The following is a 26,282-nucleotide window of genomic DNA, read 5'->3' on the forward strand; positions in this document are numbered from 1 at the left end:
TTTTAAGCTGAACTTTATGATCTCCTTTGCCAAAACTCTTAATCCTTTTGGTAACCGTGTTTCTGAAAACCTAAACTATCATCTGCCTCAGTACTGTTTTCTTGCTTCATTTCCTGCTCCTGATCACTTAACATGTATATATTACTTTTCACTGTCAAATCACATATTCCAACACTTCTGACTGCTCTTCCTACACTAGACCCTTTTCTCCCACTTACTGCAGTGGTGGTGCTGCGGTACCATTGTCACCTCACAGTAAGACGTTGTCCTGTTCGATTCTCAGCTAAAGCGTCTTCTGTGTGGAGACATGCGTGAATGGGCGTACCTTCATTGAAGGTTGTGCGTCAGAGCTGGCAGCTCGGCATATAAAAATCTACTGCCAATCATTAGCGGACCGGAGTTCCACTGTGGCGACCCCTAACTGGGAAAAGCCAAAAGACACAACAACAACTGTTCTCCTCCAATAAGATCTGCACACTGTTACTCTCCTGGCTCTATAACCGCTGTATCCCCGAGTCCTCTCCTCTCAATGTTGTTCTTTTCTTGGATCTTTCGCTACCCCTGTTGATCATACATCTCTGCCTTCCATGCAGGGCACAACTTTCTTAATTCTTTCCTTCACAGTTGGTAAGGAATTGTTTAATCATAGTACAGAAAATGTACAGAAAACATAAATATTAAAATAGCAAGGTAATAACTTATTGCTATTAAAAATAAAAGTTTGACAGTTTAAAAGCTATTATTAAGGAATCCACTATAACCAGTGCAGGGTGTAAAATCAGTGTATAGCCAGGGAACTAAACTGTACAGCTCTGGTAACAGATAACAGAAGTTAAGACATGAAACTAAAACTGATACAAACATAAGAAATGTGTAAGGAAAATAGACACTCTAGTAAACATAGGCTCAAACTTCGGTAGTGCAAAAGTAAAAAAATTAAAAGGGTAAAATAAATTGTTTGTAACACATCAGAATTTATAGAAGTAATTAAAATTATTCACCAAACTAATATAGCTAAGATGCATTTTAGCATGTTATACACTAACTATAAATTAGAAATTAAGCTAAAACCTACAAATCCAAATCATTGTGCAATTAAATCCAAATCATCATGCAAGACACCACAACCTGAACTGTATACTAAAATTAGAAAGCCAGCAAGTACAAACTGAAGACTATCTTTTCTTTAATTAACTAATTCAGATGTTTATCAAGCAAAAATTAAACTAGTTGGACTTAATAAGGCTTGCTATTTATTCAAACTTTTGTTCACTAACTATATATAACCAAGCCTTCAGAATTGGGCAGCACTGTAATATAGTGGCCAGCATCATTGTCTCACAGCCGTTAGCTCTCCTGTTCAATTTCCAGCTGCACATTCTCCCAATGTCTGCACATGTATTTTCTCTATGGGTTCTGCCCCTCCAATACAAACACACATCCCAAATATGTGCTTTGGATGAATTGTTAGTCCTCCAGAGTGCCAGCTCTTGTGGGTGCTGTTTGCCATTTTTGTATGAGTGTGTGTCCTGCAGCGGGTTGGTGTCCTGTTTGGGATTAGTTTATAGGCTTGCATCCATCTGTGGTTTCGTATTTTCCAGCCTTGAGCAGTTTTTTTGATCTAAGTGCCAGGAGATATCTAACTCTGCAAAGACACACTGATTTTGATTAAGTGGATTACTGGAGAATCAATGAGTGAATGAATGAATGCATAAATGAATGAATCTTTGACATCTGCAAGTTTAATATCTCTTCATAGATCTGGATTGCAAGACTCCAGAAATCTGAGTTATGAACTGCCAGCTGTAAGTTGTAACAAGCCAACATATTTAAACTGCAAAGAAATTAAGTTTTCATATATAAATGCAAAAATCATGAAACTGAGATGGCAGGTTCACAGCACCATAGGAATTATGATGCAAGTAAGTCTGGAAAATATGTGCACCTTTGCAGTTGCCATCCTCATGACGTACACCCCACTTACACAAGGGAAAAGATGTCAAGCCATGGTACACAGCATTCGTCAAGGTTAGCCTTGAAAAAGCAAAAGCATCAGTCTGCTTAACATGCATGGGCAGTTTGTTCCAGATACGGGGCATCCACTGGGCAATGAATCTATTCCACCAACATGTTTTATTTATTTGTTGGTTAAAGTTCTTATCTCTGTTCTGTTATTTGTGTACCTGTTCATTCTGTGAAGGTATGAGAGATTCATTAGGTTGGGGGATTTGATGGCATGGAATGCTAGGTATAGAGCTCCATGCTGGGAGCTAAATGTTAAGGTTATTTTTATTTAGAGCTATAGGGATGTAACAAGTAAGAAAGTTATTAGTGAGAAAATATAGTGTGCTTAGGTAATGTGGCCAAAGGCATGACACTAACATTTAACAAGTTTCAAAAAATTAGTTTTTAGTTGTGTCTAGACAAAACAAATTCTTACACCAGAGAGACAAGTAATTGTTACCGTCTCATTGTCCTACCTCATGAGCATGTCATCTGTGTGCCTGATAATGGGGTCATCAAGTACTAGAACATTTATACTCGTATTCCCTGAGCTTGTGGTTTTGGAATGCTTACGTCCACAGTGTGATTCTTTCCTACTTTTTTATTTCTTCAAATCTTTTGGGTTTCTAATACTATGACGAGAATGGACCCCATTCCTAAGTCAAAGTACAATTAAAGTTCATGAAATTAGTATTGTTTCAGTCTTTGATGTCAGCCAAAAGTGCTCTTTGCAGCACCCGCAATGTGCCCAGTAATGACTTCTTCTGCAATTTGTACAGGGTTACATGGATTGGTAACATATCTGAATATGATTGTAGATTCTTTTTATAAGACCCATTGCTCCTACTACTATTGGAACTGTCTGGGTATCTCTCTTCCACATTGCTCATATTTCTGCCTGCAAATCCTGATATTTTATAACTTTATGTCTCTCTGTACGCAAGAAATTGTAGTCACTGGGTGTAGCAATTTCAATGATCAATGCTACTTTTTTCTTCTTTTCTTGGACCACCATATCCAGTTTTCTAGTATCTATCTTTTGAACTGTTGGTAATGGGTGATCCCATGTGATATAAACTTCATTGTTTTCTATGATGTTTTGTGGCTCATGTTTCCAGTGTTTTTCAGCCACTTCAATACTGCCTTTAAGTATACAGTCCTTCTGCTATTAGTATTTCATAACCAGCAACAAGTTGTGTGACTGTATCCAATTCGGTTTTACAAAACCTACATTTGTCTGTTTCTCCTACATGTTCAATGGACTTTGAAAACCAGCATGTATGTAGCCCACTGTCTTGGACTGCCAATATTAGCCTTTCATCTCTTGGTTTAAATTCACCTCAACTATTCGCCTCTCCTTAACCATTTCTGCATTCATTCTTGATCAGTATGAGGTTCTTCTGAAAATTTTCTATACTTGCAACTATATTCGTGCTTTTTCCACATTTCTTGCCTTCTCATCTGGACCCTCACCTTATATTCTTTCTTTTGCTTTTTGGCACATTCATTGCTGCCTGATTTTTATCTACTTCTGGTTTGATTTCCATTCCTGCTTGATGACGATATACTTCTGCTAAATTAAGCAGAGAATTCATCTTAGATTTACTCTCTTCGTGTTTCAAAACTTTCACTACATTTGGGTCTTGTGAGGTCAGCAGATATGTGTGGTGACCCACAATTGCAGCTCTATACATGTAATCAATTTCAAGAAGGCCCATCCCTCCTTTGGAATGGGGAATATGTAATCTTGGTATACACTGATTTTTATAATCCATGCCTGGCTCCAAGCCAGTGAGTCAGACATCTTGTCCATTTAAAGTTTGAGAATAGGTTAAAATTGTTTCAGCCCTGAGACCTCTAATCATTCACTTTACAAGATAAACTGTGTCTGCCAAGTGCCAGCTATCCTGAGGGAAACTTCAGAGGAAACCAGCTACTAGATGGTTCGATTAGTCTTTCACCCTTATACCCTGGTTGGATGACCTATTTGCTTGTCAGGACCACTATGGCCTCCACCCGAGTTTCCTCTGGCTTCGCCCTGCCCAGGCACAGTTCACCATCTTTCAGGTCACACCAGGTACGGTCATGCCCCACCTCCCCAACAGGAAGGGTGAGATGGGCTGGCGGTGTGCCCCCATGCACACCGGCCCTCTCTTTCATTGTGCTGTGGGGTTTCCTGCCCACCCTCAGACTCGCACACCTGTTAGAGTCCTTGGTCCATAGCAACTAAAGATTATAGACCAATAACTTCCGACAACGTATAAACTACACACGGGAATTGATACTGACAGTTTATAGTCATTTAGAAGAAACCTCAATTATGGCAGCAGAACAAAGGGGCAATAAAAGAAAGCCATATGGAAGAAAGGATCATTTGTTGTTAAATAAAGACATACTGGAGAACTGTAAAAAGGGAAAGAATTTAAGTATGGCATGGATTGACTATAAAAATGAATTTGATAGTTTCTCACATTCATGGATAAAAGAGTGCTTAAAAATGTACAAGATACACCAAACACTGATTGACTACATTACAATGACCATGAAACAGTGGCAGACCACTTTGCAATTAATGATAACTACTGAGAAAGACCAGTGAAAAACAGCTCTACTTTCCACCAAAATGAATTTATTAATAAAACTTTACAAATCTCTAGCACCTCGGCTATTGCCTTTACAGAGTACTTTGCAATTAAGCCATGATAAAGGACAAATTATTATCCCAGGGTTAAACATTCAAAGGGTGATATTCCAGGGTGACTCTCTGTCACCATTGCTATTCTGCCTTGCCATTAGCCCATTAAGCTGTCTACTTAACAGCTTAGGCCATGGCTACAATTTTGCTCCAAGAAAACAACAAAGTGTAAAGACTTCTCATCTTCTCTTTGTCGATGTTTTAAAACTGTATAGCTCATCAGATGAGGAACTGAAAGCAGAGCTGCAGGTTACCAAAACATTTTCAGATGATATAAGAATGTAATTTGGTCTTGATAAGTGTGAAAAAGCAACCTTTAAAGCAGGAAAACTACAACACCAGGAAACATCAGTTTGGGACAAGAATGTGATATAAAAGAACTTGAGCAAGAGGGAGTGTATAAATATTTGGGAATTGATGAAGGATCAACAATAAAACATGAACACATGCAAATAAAACTTAGTAAGGCATACATTAGAAGACTTAAATTAATTCTGAAAACAGCATTGACATCTAGGAACAAAATCCATGCTATAAACCAATTTGCTCGTCCTTTTTTAACTTACAGTTTTGGAGTGATTGACTGGCCCCAAAATGTGTTGGATAGATTAGATAGGAAAACAAGAAGGATGCTTCATGCTCACCAAATGATTTATAAAAATCTACTGGTGATTCTTTCCTCTTTGACAGAGTGGTAATGTTGTAGTACTGTATTTATGTTGAGGCGAGGAAGTGATATTTTGGCAACCTCATTATACACTGGTTGTTGGTTACATGCTCATGTGTGGATGGTGTAGTGTGATGCTTAGAATTCTTTGTTTTAAGAGAGAGAGGTTTTTCTTCATGTGATGATACTTGCACCTCTCACAGATTGTGTTGTGAATATCAAGTATTAATTCATTTTCTCTGAGCATTAGGCAGTTCTTTTGCTGTCTAAGGTCACTGGGTTTGATGAGGCTGGCTACAGATGAGAGAAAAGCTGATATGACATCCATGTTAGTCAAGCTATTTTATTTCTTTTAAGTGGTCAGTGGCACAGGTTCTATAGAACGGTCAACCGATGCTCAGAATTTGAAGGGAGGTTACAAAATATCTGAAGGCAGTTAAAATCAACACTAATTGAAAGGTTGCACTTTGGTTGTTACTCCAGCCTTCATCAGGTCTGATGAAGGCTGGAGTAACACAGCAAAGCTTACCATTTTTTCGTTTAAATAAACAGTGGAATTTACGGTCAGTTGTCCGCTCTTGTGTTTGTGCTACTGGACTATCTTTTATAACATTCAATAACACAACATTCACAAAAAACTTTTTTTTGGTATTTAAATACATATACAAGCTAAGGGATCTTTAAATCTTTAATGAGGTAATTGAGAATGTTATTCAAATGGTTTTATGTAAACCTGATAGGTTGGAATGTTTTTAGTGGGAAACTAATGTGTTTAAATAAAGACTGATTCAGTAATGTCATTATCTGAAGAAGTTACAGCTACTGTGATGAAAAACATGTAGGAGATTTTCTGCGTTTATGATTTTCACTGAGTTGTTCAGCAAGTTGGAATAAAAGCACAACAGAATACTTCATTTTCCCTGGATGTTTTTTTCATTTTATTTTTATGGTTGTAGTTGTGGTTTAACCATAGGCTGCTGTTTTGTTTGATATTTATAATAATAGGTAACTTGCAGCTTGCTGTGCAGAGGCTTGTAGCTCACTGGATAGCAGCAAGGTTCAGCGCAGGAAAGATTTTTGTGTGCCATTGATGTTCACAAAGAAGGTTCTACACCCAGAGGGAAAAAAAATGAAAGAAAGAAAGAAAGACATTTAGCAAGACACAAGTGTTTTGCATCCTTCAGCAATTGCAAATATGGCCTTCCAGTTTTAAAATAAACTTTAAGTGGTTGTTCGGCTGTATATCTTTCTTACTAACAAAATTAGTAAAGTCTCACAATGACAGTGAAAGTTCAGTCTACTAGAGAAGTCCATTACATCCTTTTTCAGGAATGTGTCTAACCGAGTCATTTTTGAAACAAAAACATTGGACAGTTATTTTGTACCTTTACTAAACATTATAAACTACTTTCACTGTCAGAAGCCAACAGAGCATTTGTTCTAGCAGTCATGTGAACCATACTGCAAAATCTCCCTTTCAGAGGTAATAACTGCTCTAGAATCTACAGTTTACTCATAATATGTTTATTTATACAGCAAGAACCTTGCTCAAAAAAAAAAAAAAGAAAAATCCCAGGGTGTTACAGGATATGCTGAAGTAGCAGGTCCTTGCTGCAGTAGGTTTCAGACCCTTCCTCCGAATGAATTCATATTCTCAGCAACAGTTATACTCAAGTATCCTTTTTAGAGCTATAGCCTTTAGATGGCACACATAATTCTGCTCAGTCTGTTTCAGACTGGTTAAACAGGTTTGGTAGTCTGGCCACAGGAATAATATCTGTTGCACATCTTCTAGTTTGCTCTGCATAGCAACACACTCAGTTACATGCTCCTCTGGCTTAAACTTTTCACCCTCTGATAGTTTCTACTGCTTGGAAGAGCAGAGGAAAGCTCAGTGGAGACTTACAACTCCAGACATCTCTTGTCACAAAAAGAATGCAGACTCCTCCCTTCACATAACAGCTGTCAGACAGGTTGTGGAATTTTGATTGCAGAAAACATGATTCAGATGACATCTAAGTATGTTTAGTACTTTGCCAGTTACCTATTACTTGGACACATCCTATTTTGTCCTACTATGTAATATATAGTTCCCTGCTAATGTGCTACTCTATAACTATTAACAGTTTTCAGATCAACTCAGTCTAACAGTTCTTAAACTGCTCTTTCTTCTTTATAAACCATTTAATTTCATATTCATATCCTCCTGCTCATATTATTGGCACATTTATTCTCATGAAGATCTTTCTCATAATATTGACTCATACTCTTCTTTTCTTGCATTCATTACTTCATTTCTTAATAGCCCACTTCATCTCCTCTTTGTTTGATTTAGTTTACTTTTAATGCAAAGCTCTTGCTTAAATGAGAGCTATGAGAAAACTGGCATTAAGATTTCACTGTCTAGTCTCTGTCACACTCTTGTGGTTTTATTTTATATTACAGCAAGGTGAGTCATTGTACTATTATTCATTCAATAAATGACCCCCCAAGAGTTCTATTTAAAAAAAATAATAATAAAGCTTCTGTTTTTTTGTTTTTTAATGAACTTAACATTTTATAATTTACTTTTGTATTAATTCACACAGATATATGTCATATTCATTTATGTCAGACCAAATTAACAATCTTTGGGAAAAAAAGCTGACACACTTCTAATTAAATGTATTTATTTTATTTTTTATTTAATAATCCGATGACTAGGCAAACTGAACCTCCTGGGGTTGGGGAGTGTGCCCTGTCCCTAATATTGTGCAATATTGGATTATATATAAAAATCAGGGGGTGTTTGGGTGTGGCTACACCCAACTGGGTTGGCAGGCTGGGCTCATTAGCTTTGGTTGGCAGCCAGCCTAGAAAAAGGTAAACTCTGACTCCAAACCCAGTCAACTTGTCAGGCAATTCAAAGAGAACGCAAACTCTGATTCCAAATCCACAGTTTGGCTGTTGGATGAAAGCTTGGCAGCCTTGTGGATGTCTTCTGGAGAAGAAAAGACTATGGGAGTAAATCCAGACAGAAAATCCAGAATGCATACCCTAAGGCAGTTGGTTGTCAATTCTGACCTCTTTCCAGCAACTCCTGCATCCAAGCTGATGCCAAATGATTTGCTTTGCATTCCTTTGGACTACATCAGGGAGGCCGAGAGGGGGATCCTGTCAACTGGGCATCTCAGGATCTCGATATACTAAACCCAGGCTTGCATCCTGGAGAGGTCATTTCAGTGCCACTGCTTACAGCATTAGAAACAACATGGGAGAAAAAAGTTGCAAGTTATAAGTCAAGAGTGATTGTTGTAAGCTCAGGTACTACGGGTTGTCTCAAATGGTGGCAGGGACCATCGCAGTCCCACTAGTCACCTATCGCTAGCCTCAAGCTGGGCAGCCCCCAGCCAGTAAGAGGCTGACCTGCCACAGTCTGTTGCTTCAATGGATGCTTGGTGCTAAGGTAAATACTGAAAAGCAGACTGTAAAATTCTGCGCCAGGCAATGAAAAAAGAAAAGTAAACTACCACTATTGGAACTGGAAAACTGGAATGTCAGGACATTATCCCCCAGCCTCTCTGATGATCTTCACCAGGTTGATGACTCCAGAAAAACAGTCATCATTGGCCATGAACTCAAGAGGCTCCACACTGATATTGCTACACTGCAGGAGACCACACTCCCAGCAAATGGTAGCCTCAGAGAACAAGACTACTTGTTCTTCTGGCAGGGGAAGGAACCACAGGAGCAGTGATTGCATGGCATCAGTTTTGAAGTGAGAATTTCCCTGCTGTCCTCAATTGAACTGCCATCAAAAGGCATGGTTCAAATCCTCTCTCTCCATCTCTCAATATCTTCAGGCCCAGTGACCATCCTGAGCATATATACTCCCACAATCTGCTCCTCAGCAGAGACAAAGGATGAGTTTTACATGGAGTTTGAGACTACTATCAAAGGGATACCTACCACAGAACACCTGTTCGTGCTTGGAGACCTCAACACCTAAGTTGGAGCTTATCATGATTACTGGCCCAGTGGCATTTAATAGTTTGGTGTTGGTAAGCTGAATGAGAATGGACAGACATTGCTTGATTTATGCTCTTACCAAAACCTTTGCATGACCAACACATTTTTTTGCCACCAAGCCTAACCACAGAGTATCCTTGCGACACCAAAGAGCTCATCACTGGCACCAGATGGATCTTGTTGTCACTAGAAGACACTTGCTGAACTGTGTCCTTGTCACCTACAGCTATCACAGTGCTGACTGTGACACTGATCACTAGCTGGTTGGCATTAAGGTGCATCTCCAGCCCAAATTAATCCACTGCTCAAAGCAGAAAGCACGCCCTGGTATTAACACTGCCAGGACAGCAATGCCAGACTTCTGCAAGTGATTTGCCGATAGTATTGCAGAGGCCCTCAAGGACTACCTGCAAAGCAGTGTTGAAGTGACATGGAATCACATCCATAACACCATCTACAACTCCGCCATGGATACCTTCGCAAAAAGAGAGAGGCAGAACCCAGACTGGCTTGAAGCAGGAATCATTAAGATCAAACCAGCACTCATAGCCAAGTGAGCAGCACTGCTCAACTACAAGATGGAGCCATCAAAGACAACTCTAGCTGCCCTCCAGAAGGCCAGAAACAACACTCATTAGATCACTCGACAATGTGCCAATGACTACTGGCTGAACCTCTGTCACAGCATCCAACTCACAGCTGACTGTGGCAACATCTGGGCCATGTATGAGAGCATGAAGAAAGCCTTCGGTCCCAGTACAGTCAAGATCACACCCCTAAACTTTGCCTAATTACAGACCGAGGCAAGCAGATGGAGAGTTGGGTAGAGCATTATCAGAAGCTCTACTCCAAAGAGACCATTGTCGCTGATGCAGCAATCAAAAATACAACCCCCCTTCCTATCATGGAACAGCTTGATGATCCACCCTCTGTAGAGGAGCTCAGCAAAGCCATCAACTTCCTTGCCTGCACTAAAGCTCCAGGAAAGGATGGCATTCCCCCAGAGGTCATCAAGGTTGGCAAGAAGTGTGTTCTCCTTGACCACTTGCATGAGCTCCTGTACAGTGCTGGCAGGAAGGAACAGTGCCCCAGGATATGCATGATGCTAACATCATCATGCTGTAAAAGAACAAAGGAGACAGATCTGACTGCAACAACTACTGTGGAGTATCCCTCCTCAGCATTGCTGGGAAGGTCTTCACCCATGTAGTTCTGAACAGGCTGCAATTACTCCCAAATGGGTTTACCCCAAGGTGCAATGTGGATTCAGAGTGGGAAGGTCCAGGATCAGCATGATATTCTCACTAAGGCAGCTGCAAGAAAAGTGCCACGAGCAAAGGAAACCATTGCACATCACCTTCATTGATCTAACTAAGGCATTCAACTTGGTTAACAGGAAAGGCCTCTTCACCTTGCTACAGAAGACTGGATGTCCCCCAAACTCCTTAGGATGATTACATCTTTCCACAAGGACATGCAAGGTGTCATACAATATGATGGCTCCTCATCAGACCCATTTACAATCAGGAGCAGAGTGAAGCAAGGGTGTGTACTTTCCCTGACACTCTTTGGCATCTTTTTCTCTCTGCTACTGTCCCATGCCTTCAACGATGAGGATGGTGTATACTTCTACACCAGAAGCATTGGTAATCTCTTCAACCTCACATGCCTCCAAGCGAAGACCAAGGGGTGGACATTACTCATCAGAGAGAGATGCTGTTTGCAGATGAAGCTGCTTTGACTGCTCACACTGAGGAAGCACTACAACACCTCATAAGCTCCTTCTCTGGTGCTTACAGAGCGTTTGCTCTCACAATTAGCCTCAAGAAGACCAACATCACGGGGCATGATGTCAGCAGCACCCCCTGAATCTTCATCAGCAATCACACTCTCAAGGTGGTGAAGGATTTCACTTACCTGCACTCCACCATTGCCAGCAAGCTCTCCCTGGATGCTGAGCTGAACACCTTGATTAGTAAGGTAGCAACAGCAATGGCATTCCTAACAGCAAGGGTCTGGCATAACTCCAAACTGACCATCAACACTAAGATTAAGGTGTTCTAAGTCTGTTTGCTCAGCATGCTGCTCTGTGGTAGTGAAACATGGACCCTGTACTCCTGCCAAGAATGCAGTTTCAATTCATTTAATCTACACTGCCTCAGAAGGATCCTGGGCATCATCTGTCAGGACCGCATTCCAAATAAGAACATCCTAGAGCAGGCAGGGATATTAACTATGTTTGCCCTGCTCTCCCAAAGGCACTTGTGCTGGCTTGGTCATGTCAGCCATATGCAAGAGTGTCAAATCCCCAAAGACCTTCTGTATGGAGAGCTTGCCACCAGCACCAGATCCACAAGAAGGCCCGTTCTGTGTTTCAAAGACGTCTGCAAGCATGACATGAAGGCAGGCAACATCATTTCAGCAGGCTGGGAAGCCATAGCTACAGACTGGAGACTGGCCATCAAGACATGTAGCCAGATGAGCAAGAAGAAAAGAGAGGAGGTGTGGGAGGAAAAACAAGAGCGCACATGGCAGAGGACAGCTTCAGTACCTAGACAGTCAGGAGTCAGATACACCTGCATAAATTGTAACAGAGTCTGATGGTCAAAAATTGGACTTTACAGTCACAGCAGGCACTACATTTCAACTGCTGACTGATTTTGTGATGCAAACTTCATTGTCTCTCTAGACAGAAAAAGGCCATCTATATTTATATATATATATATAGGTTTACCTTCATAATGCCGATCACTTTATGGTCGACTCCGCTTCTGCGAATACCAAACTGCGACTTTTCAAAACGTCGAATACCAAATTTCCGAACGACAAAATCTCACCCTCTTTTTGATCCATGTTAGCACTGGTGTGGTGGTGTGACGCAGTCGGAAATGTCGAATTCGAAGTTTTTTTGACATTCAAAAGGTTTTGCGGTTCTAATTTTGCAGAAAAGGTTCGGTGATGTAGCCGGTCAATTATATGTGATCGACATTATAAAGGTAAACCTATAAATATATATATATATATATATATATATATATATATATATATATATATATATATATATATATATATATACACACACACACACACACACACATATATGCATATATATATATATATATATATATATATATATATATATATATATATATATATATACAGAGTGTGTGTGTGCTTGTGTGTGTGTGTGTGTGTGTGTGTGTGTGTGTGTGTGTGTGTGTGTGTGTGTGTGTGTGTGTGTGCTTGATCTGTCGTTTTGCATCAGGCTATAGTTTTATTATCCCTGTGAAGTTTTATTTGATCTGTATCTCTAACATGCATTTGTAGTGTACCTTATGTTCTCAATGACATTGTATAATATGATTTTTATTGTGTCAATGTAAGCCAGGCTGGGCCTGAAAAAGGTCGTAGTTGATCAACGCTCTAATCCAGTAAACAAATGTAAATAAATGAAAATAAATAAATAACATATTTTTAATTTTAAGCTATAGCCTTGGAAATCAGCTGTGAAGGAAGAAAGATTTTCTAATAACTGTGGATACATAGTGGTCAAAGGATGGTTTGTATTCAAAAAATGTGTCTTGCTCTCAGATAACAATGTCAGTCTTGAGAGGGGTACCTTGGATGTTGTAGAATAACAGGTGTGTTGTACCTTTAAGAAGCATTTCCAGGACCTGAACGTGCAATATAAATAGCAGGTACATGCTAGCTTCAATGCCATTTTGTGAGTACAGCCAGACTGTGAACATCTATACATGAGAATACTTGTTTGTATATATGTTTATGTTTGTATATAATAAAGCTATTTGAACAGAACCCACAATGTTTGTCACATTCATCCTGACTAGAGGAGCGACATGGTGTCAGAATCGGGATTCCAGAGACTGCTTTTCAGAGCCACGAGGTGCATTGTTAAGAGTGAAGGTAAACTAAGTGAACTGAATGCAGAAAATGGGCCAGAAACAAACTAAAGGTAATGAAAACTTGCATGAGCAATTTATTTTATAAAACGATAAAACAGAGCATTACAAGGGCACAAAAGGCATTACTAAGCAAACAAATAGAACAAAAACATTTATTAAGCAAATGAGAAGCATAAAAAGTTTATTAATTAAACAAAATGTTCAAAATTAAGAGATTTGATAAACCAAGCATCAGAAAAGCACGAAAAGTGTTCAGAGTTACGTTAGAATTGCAAAATGTGCATGTTTAAAGTAAAACAAGCATGTTTAGAGTTAAGCACAAGAAAATATAATGGGCATGAAAAGAGATTAAATGAGCAAAATGAATATAACAAAGGCCAAAACGGGCACATTAAGTATAAATATAACCTAATGTTATTCAAAGTATCTCAATGTGTGCAAAGGTGCTTACAGTGTGTATTTATTACAGTGCATTTATTCTGAAGAGTTTGTTGTATGCAAAGTGTCACTATTTCATAAAATACAGTCAAATACAACCGTTTTGAAAAGTTTCTTATGCTGGGTGTGTCTATTCACAGATTGCCGCCATTGCAGAGTGATTTTTGCACTATACACAGTTGTTTAGCAAAGTACAGCCATTTTGGGGAAATTTCAGTGTGCTGTGCACTGTTTATTTGCAAAGTGCAGTTACTTTGAAATGTTTCTTACTCTGAGCTTCTTCAACCAGGTTATTTGCACAGTGCAGTTATTTGAAATGTTTCTTACACTAATGAGAGGTGATTTCAATAGTATTGCAGTCCCTGGGAAATGCATTTTGCAAAGTTCAGTTATATAGAGGCTTGTTGTGCTGTTGTGCATAGTTACAAGCACTGGCATAAATTTCATGCATATGTATATGTGTGTGTGCTTGTGCATACTGGCAAAAGTCTTCACTGAGATGTATTAATATGGCAGATGGCTTTTGAAAACCACTGCCACTTGTATTTCATCAGAGTATTGCAGAGAATTGTAGAATATTTGAGCAAGAGTATGATATATTCATACACTTATTCTGATAAAGATGTACATACCAGGGCATTCATTTTGCTAAATCTAGCAGGGTCAGACACCATAGAAAGAGAGTGCTCATTTGTATATGCACCAGCAGTATATGAAGGTGAAGGGGCAAATCATCATATTGTTGTGCAGACTGAATCAAGGGAAGACCCCCTAGTGTTTGAAGTGCAAATTTAGAGAGATGTGCAACCCCAGACCAATGTTACATTAGAGAGGGATTTGTTTTATGTGAGAAATCAAAAGCAAGGAGAAACATTTGTAGCTTGTATCACTGACCTGAGAAATAAAGCTAAAATATGTAAGTTTGGTGACTTGAAAGATGAATTAATAAAGGACAGGCTCATGTGTGGTATTAATTGTGTTGCTGTGAGAAAGATTTTGCTTTGTGACAGTAATTTAATGCTGAGTAAAGCTATTGAGATTTGTCAAATTTATGAAGTTACAGAAAGGCACACAAATATGCTTACAAGTGATAAGAGCATGGTTTCAGCAGGTTGCAACATGTGGCTGGCAGAAACAGGTCTAAGCACATGGCAGCTGCTACCCCTGCGAACTTTCCTAGGAGGTCCCGCAACCTTCCAGCAAATTCTAAGACTAGTTCAGTTAAAGGAGCATGCTCAGTGCCATACATGGGTAAATCAGCAAAACCCAAGTCAAGCTTTATTGTTAACTGACGCAATTGTGGTGCCAACCATAAGTCTAAAAGAAGGGCTTAGCATTTGGTCAGCAATGCCATAAATGTAAAAAATGGAACCATTCTGAAAATTTTGCAAATCAAGTAAGCCTCACACTGTTATAAAGAAGGGTCATTCGAAAAAGCAAATTGATCAAGTTGAACTGCAACAGTCTGCTTTCTATGCAGATGGTGTATCAGTAATTGGTGAGAGAATTGATGCAGTAGACTTACTGGCAAAGAATGAAGTATTTTGTGCTGTCCAGGTCACTGGTAAACCCACTGAGCTCAAAGTAGACCCTGGTTCAAAGTGTAATGTTATGTCTGCAGATATATTTTCTAAGGTGAGAGCTGGTGACCAGTTGTACGAAACTTGTTGCTTATGGAGATGAAGAAATTCAAACTGAAGGCTCAGTAGTGTTTTCGTGTTATGTGGCCAAGAATTGTTATAGCTCATTACTCTATGTAGTTTGAAGACCTTTGCAGTCATTATTGGGTCTCAAAGACAGTTTGAGAATGAATCTGATTTCTTTTATCAAAGAAGTTCATCAAATAAGCACATGTCCCAGTTCCATCTTCACTAACACTATTTTTTCAGAGTACGCTGATGTTTTTGATGGGCAAACTTCCAGTTATGTATTCTATGAAGTTCGACCCAGAGATTAGTCCAGTGGTCAGACCAGCAAGAAAAGTTCTGATAGCTATGCAGCATAAAGTCAAAGCTCAGTTGGACAAAATGGCTCAGCAAGGTGTAATTTGTCCAGTTACAGAACCTACCGAATGGGTGTCGTCCATGATAGCAGCTCACAAAAAAGGCTCAGATGAAATCAGAATATACATTGGCCCAAAGCATTAAAAACACCGCATCATGCCATGTGTACAGCTGAAGAAGTCGCAGCTGTAATACCGAATGCCACTGTTTTTTCTGTTTTTGATGCAAAAAGTTCATTTTGGCAAGTAATGCTTGATTGCAAATCTTCATTCCTGACTACATTCAGTAATCTATTTGGAAGATACAGATTTCTTAGGATGCCATTTGGTATAAATTCTGCAAGTGACGTCTTTCAGCGTGGAATGGAGCAAATTTTTTCAGGTTATCCTTGTGCTACAATAGTAGATGATTTGTTAGTCAGAGGCAATGGTGAAGCAGAGCATCACGGAAATCTTAAAGAAAGTTCTAGACAGAGCACGTGAAGTGGACTTAAAGCTCAATCCTCTAAAGTGCAAATTTAGTCTACCTGAAGTTATTTATGTAGGTCATTTATTCATTGGCTTGAGACCAGACCTGTCCAAGCAAGCAGCCATTCTTGAGATGTCAGCATCAGATAATGTACAGGCTCTACAACATTTTCTTTGTATGGTCAACTATTTTGGCAAGTTCATACCAGACTTCAGTGAGTTGACAGTGCCTTTGAGAGAGCTAGCATGTAAGAATGTTACATGGTCATGGTTAGAGCATCACCAGAAAGGATTTGAAGACCTTAAGATGAAAATTGCTACTCCACCTACATTAAGATACTATGATGTCAACAAACCAGTAACTCTCTCCTGTGATGCTTCAAAATTTGGTCTTACCATAGTTTTTCTTTAAAAGGGTAGACCAGTAGCCTATGCATCTAGAACACTTACCCAAACTGAAATGCAATATGCTCAGATTGAGAAAGAACGTTTGGCAATAGTGTTTGCATGTTCCAAGTTTCACGGTTATATCTATGGTTGAGATATTCAGATTGAAACTGATCATCAACCTCTGGTGACTATTTTAAAGAAGCCTATGCATTCAGCTCCAGCAAGATTACAAAGAAGGATGCTTAAATTGCAAAAGTACAACTTCAAAATGTTCTGTCAAAAGGCAAACTTCTTTATCTGGCTGATACCTTATCTAGATAGCCCAGAAATACAACAGAACAGCTTGACACAGAAAATTTTGACTTTGATGTCATCATGGAAGTGTGTAATTCGTCTACCACAAGACTTGATGAGCTAAGAGATCATACAAAAACATCCAATTTTGTAAAAGCTCAACCACTACATTAATGTTGGATGGCCATCAAAGCAATCTAGTGTACCAACTTAAGTGCAACCCTACTTTCCTTACAGAAATGAGATGTTTATGGAAAATGGCATTATTTTCAAAGATCTTAAAATTGTTGTTTCTGCTTCCTTACAACATGAATACATCCAGATTTTGCATTGTGGTCACCCAGATTCTGAAGCTAACAAAAGAAGGGCGAGAGGACTAGTATTTTGGACTTCTCTAGCAAAAGACATTGATAGAGTACTTTCTTCTTGTTCAGTATGTAATAGTACCGAACCTCATTTGCAAAAAGATCCACTTCAGCTAAGTCAGGTTCCTGAACTACCTTGGTCAACAGTAGCCACTGACATATTTGAGTAGAACAATAAACATTACTTAGTAATGATAGACTCTTATTTGAACTGGTGTGAGATCAATCTGCTACCTAACCTAATGTCCACTACTGTTATTACCAAGCTGAAATGTCATTTCTCAGTCCACAGAAGTCCACAAAAGCTTGACTCTGACAGTGGTACCCAATTTACTAGTCAGTTGTATCAGAAATTTGGAAGAGAATGGGACTTTGTACATGTCACTAGTAGTCCAAAATATCTTCAGTCAAATGGACTAAACAATACCAATGTCTTTTTGAATTTACTCAGTCACAGAAAAATGTCCCGTGGCTATATACTTGGCTCACCTCCTCAAACACTTCTATCTAGGCAAACCAGAACAATATTGCCTATCAGTTTCAGTTTATTGAGCCTAAAGCTAAAAACAATAAAGCAATAAAAGCCCAATTGTTCAGAAAGCATTCTTTCCAGATGTTCAGCTATGACAAATCGATCAGATTTCTTCGTCGGTTCAAAAAAGGAGAGACAGTGAGAATACAAATGGCAAAAGGTTTCGACCGTATTGGTTAAGTAACAAATATAAGTGACGGGCCAAGATCCTATCTTGTGAAATCTGAGGGTGTGGAGCACAGAAGGAATCGCAGACATTTGCTTCCTGTACCAGGACTCTTATTGCAGCACTGTCCTTGTGATACAGACTCTACATCTCAGCGTGATTTAGACAATGTTCCAATCCCAAAATGTGTCTTTATTCCCACTACCATTTCTGATAATGTTCATAACGTCCCTAAGGTTGAACATTCAGCAGAGACAATCCTAGTTGCTAATCCCAATTCCAATTTATACGTCACACGATTTGGTCATATTTTCAGACCCAGTGTGAGATAAACAGCAACTTAGATGTAGTTGTATATATGCATCTAGTTTTGTATAATTGCATGATGGAAAATTACTTGTACCTATAGCATGTCAGTCAGTATTGTCAATGTCATTTCTCAAAGAGGGAGGATGTAGAATAACAGGTGTATTGTGCCTTTAAGAAGCATTTCCAAGAACTGAACCTGCAATATAAATAGCAGGCATGTGCTAGCTTCAGTGCCATTTTGTGAGTACAGCCAGAGTGTGATCATTTATGCATGAGACAGCTACTTTGTATATATGTTTATGTTTGTATATAATAAAGCTGCTTGAACAGAACCCACAATGTTCATCTACTAAATCCTTGACTAGACGAGCGACAGATTTTGTAGCAATATGGGTGCTCACATTTTACAAAGAAAATTATACTACATGTATTCACATTTAGTTTAAAGCCATGGTCATGATTCCATTCATCATTTGTACGTGACAGCCCTTCTTGTAGGATATAGAAGTCATTGGGAGAATTTATGATATAACCACATTTATAGTCATTAGTATATTTGGTCAACAAAAGGTTCTTCATGTCAGCTTTAATATCTGACAAATAAATACCAAATAGAAATAGCCCGAGTATCGAGCCCAGGGGCATACCACTCTTGCTTACTGCATTCTGCCAAAGATTCAGTTTGGTGTCCAGTAACAAAAGGGTTTATATGAAGCTTGACTAGTGTGCCTTTGATGCCTGAGTGTAATATCGTATTGTCTAATGCATTGGCTAGGTCAAACTACTCAGTATGCATCAATTTGTCTTTACCCTGGGTCATAGAGACACTATCTGTCAAAGATGTCCACCAGATTTAGCAGATAGGGCCAAAACTATTGTGCGTTTGAGTTTGTATGGCCAGCAATAATGAATTTCATCATTTTACAGATAAGATTTGTGAGGTTTATAAATCTATAGTTGCCTGGCTCAGTAGTGAAGCCCCCTTTGTGAATGAGGTTCCATGTCTCGGTTACAAAGTCAGTTGAGAGGTTGAGGTTAAACAGACAATGGAATGGGTCAGTAAGTCAGTGCTTAAAAATAGAAAGGATTTACCACAGCATGTATTTAGACCTTATGAAATATCTATAACTTGAGTATGATAACTAAAGAGTGGCACTCAGTCAGTCAGTTTAGATGTATATGTGCAAATTCTACAGCAAGGTACAAGGCTGAAATGGAATTCCAGTAAAACACACATCCTAAGAGTAGAAAAGGCTTTTACCCTTTTGCTATCCTTAACTCTGTGATGATGCAAGATATTGCCAGCTATGCCAGGAGAAGTAGGGCAGTGGATGTGTAACATATGCCAGCACAGCTAGCTGGAATTTTGTAAGTAATTATATGTCATTTGTAGATTAAACTGATTTGTACAATTGCTGTGTTGAAAATGTATTTGTAAAGTCGCTTATGTTAATAAATGTACCAAAAGTAGGTCCTGACTTTATTGTAACTGATTAAATGTATATGTTTTAACAGAGGATGCTGGAAGAGAAGAGGTTAATCTCAATTAACCTGACTTTGAAAAATATTCTGAAATTAAATTACTGGGCGTAGGCCATAAAGATGTTATCTCACAATTTTAATGAAGTCAGAGATGCAATTTCTGTAAGAATGGCTTGTTAGTCTCTGTAAGAAAAGCAGAAGTACTAAAATTGGATGGCATAGTGGTGCAGCAGTAGCATTGTCACCTCACAACAAGAGGTTCTCTGGTTCGGTTCTTGGCTGGAGTGCCTACTGCACAGAATCTGCATGCCCTCCCTGTGTTCATGTGGGTTTTCTCTGGGTGCTCCGGTTTCATTCCGTGTCACAAAGACATGCTTTTGGAGCATTTCTCCCCGAGCCTCTACTGAAAATTGGCTTTGTTCCAAGTTGGACGTTCCTGGTAAACAAATATTAAATGAATATTGTTTTACAACTTCCAGATTCTGCAATAAACTTTAGCAAAACTTGAGATATGTATTGTAACACGTGCTAAATTCTGGCAGCTTCTAGTGATGGGAGTAGTGTGAGAAACAGAGTCAGATGACCATTTGTGATGTCATTTTGTAACCTACTCTGAAATAATATTTAGACGTTACAGAGAGAAGTCTGTCAGTGACTTAGCAGTCTGTCTTTGGAACCTGAGAAAGAAGGACCCCTCACCTACTTCATCTTGCCTTGCTCTAGTAAGTGAACCAGGGAATAGTAATTCTTTAGGTCAGTCAAGAAATATAGTGAGATTAGTTAAGCACTGTTTTTCTGTATCTGTGTGAATCTATTCATCTGTGTTATTTTAATGTTTGATGTTTCCTGTGATTGAAACTCTGGTATTTAATATAAATAGATATTTAGTATTTTCATGTTCTTTTATTATTTATTATTAAATATATTTAAAATTGTCATTGTGGCTGGTCCTTCAGAGAATATTTTAAACTTTGGGAGGACTTGTATCTATTTGGTGACACTGTAGCCACTCCAGAAAGCCTTACTACATTGGCCAAACACTATAATTTGTATTAATATTAATTTCACTCAGTATAACTGGATACCCCTGTAAGTTAGAGTATCTGGCTCTGGAGTATCTGTTAGCAGTATAACTATCTTATAGTCTGGGTAGAAGGGGGCATAGCAAGTAAATCTGTGTCAGCCTTTTCCAGTTGTACATGTGTGTGTGTGTGTGTGTGTGTGTGTGTGTGTGTGTGTGTGTGTGTGTGTGTGTGTGTGTGTGTGTGTGTGTGTGTGTGTGTGTGTGTGTGTGTGTGTGTGTGTGTGTGTGTGTGTGTGTGTGTGTGTGTGTGTGTGTGTGTGTGTGTGTGTGTGTGTGTGTGTGTGTGTGTATGTGTGTGTGAAAATCAAATCTCGAAGAGTGTGTGTGTCAGCCACTTGGAGCATGGACACGAAGCACTAGTTCACAGAGAGAGTGGTGGAGGACTTGGGTTGGACACTTGACTGAGGACTTAACTCTACAGCTGTGCCAGTAGGAAGTCTTACTGGGGATCTGGAGAGAGAGAGAGAGAGAAATCCAGACCACCGACTGAGTGTGCTCCCTGGGTGCTCTTAAGAGAAATTGTGCTTGATGCAGAGAGTAGCATCTGGAAATACTGGGTGTATCAAATTTTGTTCAAAGTGAACATCCCTCTCCAGTGTCATTGATGAGGATTCAGGCTCCTTGATTAATGGCCCAGTGTGGGGATGTCACAAATCCCACCACTTGCACATAGACTCCAGCACTGTCAAAGAGAATTGTATGCTTAGCAACCAGGTGTGCTTTCCCTATAGTTTTTGCTTGTTTGAGATAAGCCCTGATTCTTAACTAGGAACTGTATCTAGGTAGGAATCCCCCTCCCCAGGACAGGTGAGCCAGAATTTAAACTGCCTATTTAGTCCCTAAATGACCCCAGACATCTGCTCCCATTCAGAGAAACAGAAAGTTTGTATTCAAAAATATTATTCTTATCCAAATGTTCATGTGTCTTACACCTTTGAAATCTGTCCTGAGCAGAAGTTTTGAACTCAGTGTCATAGAATATTGTGGAAAATAAAGTTACATCTTCTTGTAAATCATTGACTCAGAAAAAAAACTCTTGATATTTACTCAGCACATATAAATCACTCTTACTATGTATAAATCAAATAAACTTTTTTTCTGAAAGTTTTAAGTCATAGAGATTTATATCATTTATATTCATTTTTTGGGGTATTCTATGCTGTTCTTTTCATGATAAAGACGTGAAGTCAAAAATTAAAACAATCAGTTAATTTGGTATGTGTTTTCCCCTTTAAATCCATACTAAAGAGTGTAGACAGCATTCCTTCTCAACTCACACATACTCGAGAGGTGTTCTTACAGAGCCCACCAAAACAGCACTTGCTTCCTGTTTTTCAGCCCCTAAATGATACAGATTTATCATTATAAATTAGTAGGGGTTCTGCAAAACAGGTATGGCAGTTTCTTAAGGTAATTACAACTCGGCATTCATTTTTGCAATGTGACTTTCATAATCAGTGCTTCCTTATGAGTCTGAATGGGATTCGTAAACAGCTGCTGCATGCCTATGCAATGTAAATATTTAGGAAGGTCACTTGTGAAACAGCTGAGTACTACCAGAGCCACTGTAGTGAGTAAAGGACAGCATTGAAAAACTGATATACAGCAATAATTTAACAAATAATGTGAAGCTGTTCTACTGCAGAAAAACACTACTGTGTGACTCATAACTGACATGCTACAGCTAAGGCAGATAGGTGAGGCTGAGCCAGTGCTCACTGATACGATCAACATATACACACAGATGCATCTTATACTCATTCAGAACAAGAAACGCAGTACTGTTGTTACCAGACAACTGAGGTGGGAATGCCAACCCTGTTTATCATGCAACCTGGTAGAAAATAGGATCAACAGGAAAGTGGAGAACAACAAGCACAGGTAAACACACAATAAGATTGACAGATGAAGTATAGATGGTGAAGGTAATGAGGGTGGTATTGAGTGGAACACAGGGAGAAGGACAGGTAGCAGAGCAGATAAACAGGTCCTGGTCTGTCTTGTCCTCATTGAGGTTAGAGGGAAATTTTGAATAGGGTTTTTTGATAGGCTTTAAATGGCCTACTACTTACCTATGAACCTATGAAAATGTGTCACTGAACTGCAAGTGTGGTACAATCAATATCAGCTGCCTATGGAAACCTAAAGTACTGCTACTCCAAATGATCTCAGCAGGTTTGCTGTTCATCATGAACCAATAAGAGCAGTGACAGACCACAGATGGATGCACACATACCATTCTTGTGCCATATGTGCAAGCAATGATGTGGATGTTGAAATGTGAGTGGTTGTGTACTAAACACCTAATGTACAATACCCACTGTGGAGCATGTGTAAAGGGCATAAGAATTATATAGAACATGACATCTGCAGCTTTATACACATCCATATGAAAATATGTAGAGTAACACATAACATGGCCAAAGCAATGACTACAAGCAGCTACGGATTGGCACATATGCCACAGTATATGGATGATGTACATGAAATGGGTGTTTAACTACATGTGAGGCACAGGCATGTGCAAATGACACAGAATTCACAGTACTTTACAACAGCAGCAAATATGCCATAAACATTGGCACATGTTCATGTCTTAATATCGATATGGTTATATAGTCATATGCACAGTTATGCAAGCCAATAGAAACAGATGCTATGGTTCCAAATATTTGACACAACAATCCTGCACAAGCATTGATAGGGACATTTGGAAATGCATGTGCAGAAAGAAAATTTAATGTCATAAGAATGACAAACAAACCTTTACAACTTACATCGCCAAAGACACTCTTAAGATAACTTAATATGAATGTGAGATTGTGAATATGTCATGCAGCAATGTGACACTGTATTCTGAGTCTGTGTCAACAGGCATACCCCTCAACCTCTTAGAGGAAGAAATCTGGACAAAGCCATCAATAATGGGGGACACTTTTTAAATATTGCTCTTGTAAACTTAGAAAATTGATAGAACAAAAGATTTTATCAACATGGATTTTCTGAGGGGTATGAAGTCTGAATCTCAAATGTCTGTCATTATTTTCTGACTTCAACCCTCAATGATTTGCCAATGATTTGCCAGAAAACCACAATTTTATGAGAAATGGACCCAAAATATGAGGCAAAAACCAAGACATTCTACAAAAATCTGTACAGTTGAGAGGTATGTCAACAGGTAAAGTGGCAGACAAAGAAAAGAAACAGTGTAACTCTTGTATAATGTAGACAGTATCAGGATGTGTGGAACTCTCAAGGGCTTTACAAACATGAAGATACATTGTAGCATTCCAAACAAAGAGTGGTCTATGGGGACACATAGTGATGCAATCATATCAAGATAACATGTACATGTAATGTGGCTTAGTGCAATATGTCTCAGTCCCATGAATTGTGGACATTGCAATCTGTGGGGAAAATACAACACATTGAAGTAACAAAATACACAGAGGCATGCATGCTTGCATGATTACACAAGGGAGCAGAACAGCGGTACATGCATGGCGCATGTGTCACTTGTATGGATATTAGTTAAACTTCCACAGTAGTATCATTTGTCCCTAATGTACATGATATCTAATAAGGAGACTCACTGCAGAAAAGAGAAAAAAAAAACTCCCAAGTGGGTCACTGTGATCAGTGCAGGTGTGATCAGTGCAGGTGCATTTGGTTGAATGACAGCACAACATGTAGGAGAAGTATGTCTGCAGACACTATCCTATGCAATGTGAGAAAATGCAGGCACATGCAGCACCCCAGCAGCATTGCCACTTCACACGTAAACATGCACTGTCAATATGACAGTAATGTCAGTACAGGCAGGAATCAATGTGGGCAGCATAATCATTTAGTTAACTATGACCACTGACAATTGTAACTTCCAGCTGCAAACCAGGTAACAATCATTATATAATGATTGATCTGAATCATAATCAAAGCTGTGTAGAGCACTGCTACATACCCTTGGGAACTGCTAACCTCAATAGACCTATGACAGCATATATCAATAGTGCTATGTTTAGTGCAGAGTGTGTAAGCTTTTGGTAAGATCTGTGCTAATGACTCATCTCAGTATATATACATTGCTTGCAAGCATGGGTTAAGTTTAATTCAAAAACACAATTCAAATAAACATAGATATACATGTACTGCACATTAGTTATGGCAGCACAGCTTGATTTCACAAGTGAAGTGACTACTCTGAGTATAGTAATCGCAACCAGACAGTATCAACATCAGTTTAAGGCTACACAGTTGGCAATGAGGCACCCTAGTACATACGATGTACAGCTATAAGCTATAGTACAGAATTATGCATTGTATCCCATGTGGCAAAGTAACACTTGACAGGGGTAACATTTGCCATGTCAGAACAGGTATACGAAGTGCACTACTGTGAAGTACACTGCCTGTGTAGCACTTGTACAAACGTGTGCTGTGCAGCTGTTGATGTGACCCAACAATAGACCAGCCAATGTAAGACTATTATTTTGCAGTTAACGTTAAACAGCTACCACAAAGCCAAAAACTGTCATCAACAAAGCAACATACATACAAGCCTCATGTTCTGTTATGTAGTAATAAATGCAATGTGGTTATCATTTAGATTATACATGCTAGACGTGTAACAATGGAAGGTCAGTTACATATGACCAGTTGTGACAAAGCGAATGTCTGTGTTGGCACAAGCATTAACTACTGTGTTCTCTAGCTTGTATAGCTAGATAGTTTGGCGCTCTAATCTCACAACAGACTACTTGGCATGGCACAGTAGTAAAGGTGTTTACCTCACAGAGACAAGGTTTGAATGTCACCTTTAGGGAATTGTCTAAGCTTAAAATGACTCAAAGGAATAACTAACCTAATACTTACCATTTAATCTATTACAGGTGTACCACAAGGCTCTGTCCTTGATCATTTTCTATTTAATATTTTTATAAACAATCTTCATACTTCTATACAACAAGCATCCCTAGTGCAATATGCAGATGATTCAACCCTTATCTGCCTCTCTAGAAAATTTAGACAAGATTACAAAATGTGCCTAACAGGCTTTGTAACCACTGACTCCTTCATAATCCCAAGAAAACCAAGCTCCTTTTATTTTTTCTCCAAGTCACTTACCCATGAGAAAAATGACTTTTTTAAGATCACATTCCTAAACAATATTCCAATTCTAGTAATGCCCCATACAAAACTACTGCGGGTTACAATAAATGGAAACTTCAAATATGACTTCCACATTTAGAGCAATATAAAAAACTCACAAAAAAATAGGAATGCTATATAATGCTGAAAAAATCCTTAATTCATCACCAGAGTCACTATGGCCACTACATAACTACACCTTCTCTATTATAATTGTTCTCCCATCTTGACCAACCTCCAGGCCACCCTAAAGTCTAAACTAGTACAGTGTTACAATAAGGTAGCTAGATTTGAAGGTCATGCTAGT

The sequence above is a fragment of the Protopterus annectens genome, chromosome 7.part1, assembly GCF_019279795.1.
Source record: "Protopterus annectens isolate FY-2018-M chromosome 7.part1, PAN1.0, whole genome shotgun sequence".
NCBI lineage: Eukaryota > Metazoa > Chordata > Ceratodontiformes > Protopteridae > Protopterus > Protopterus annectens.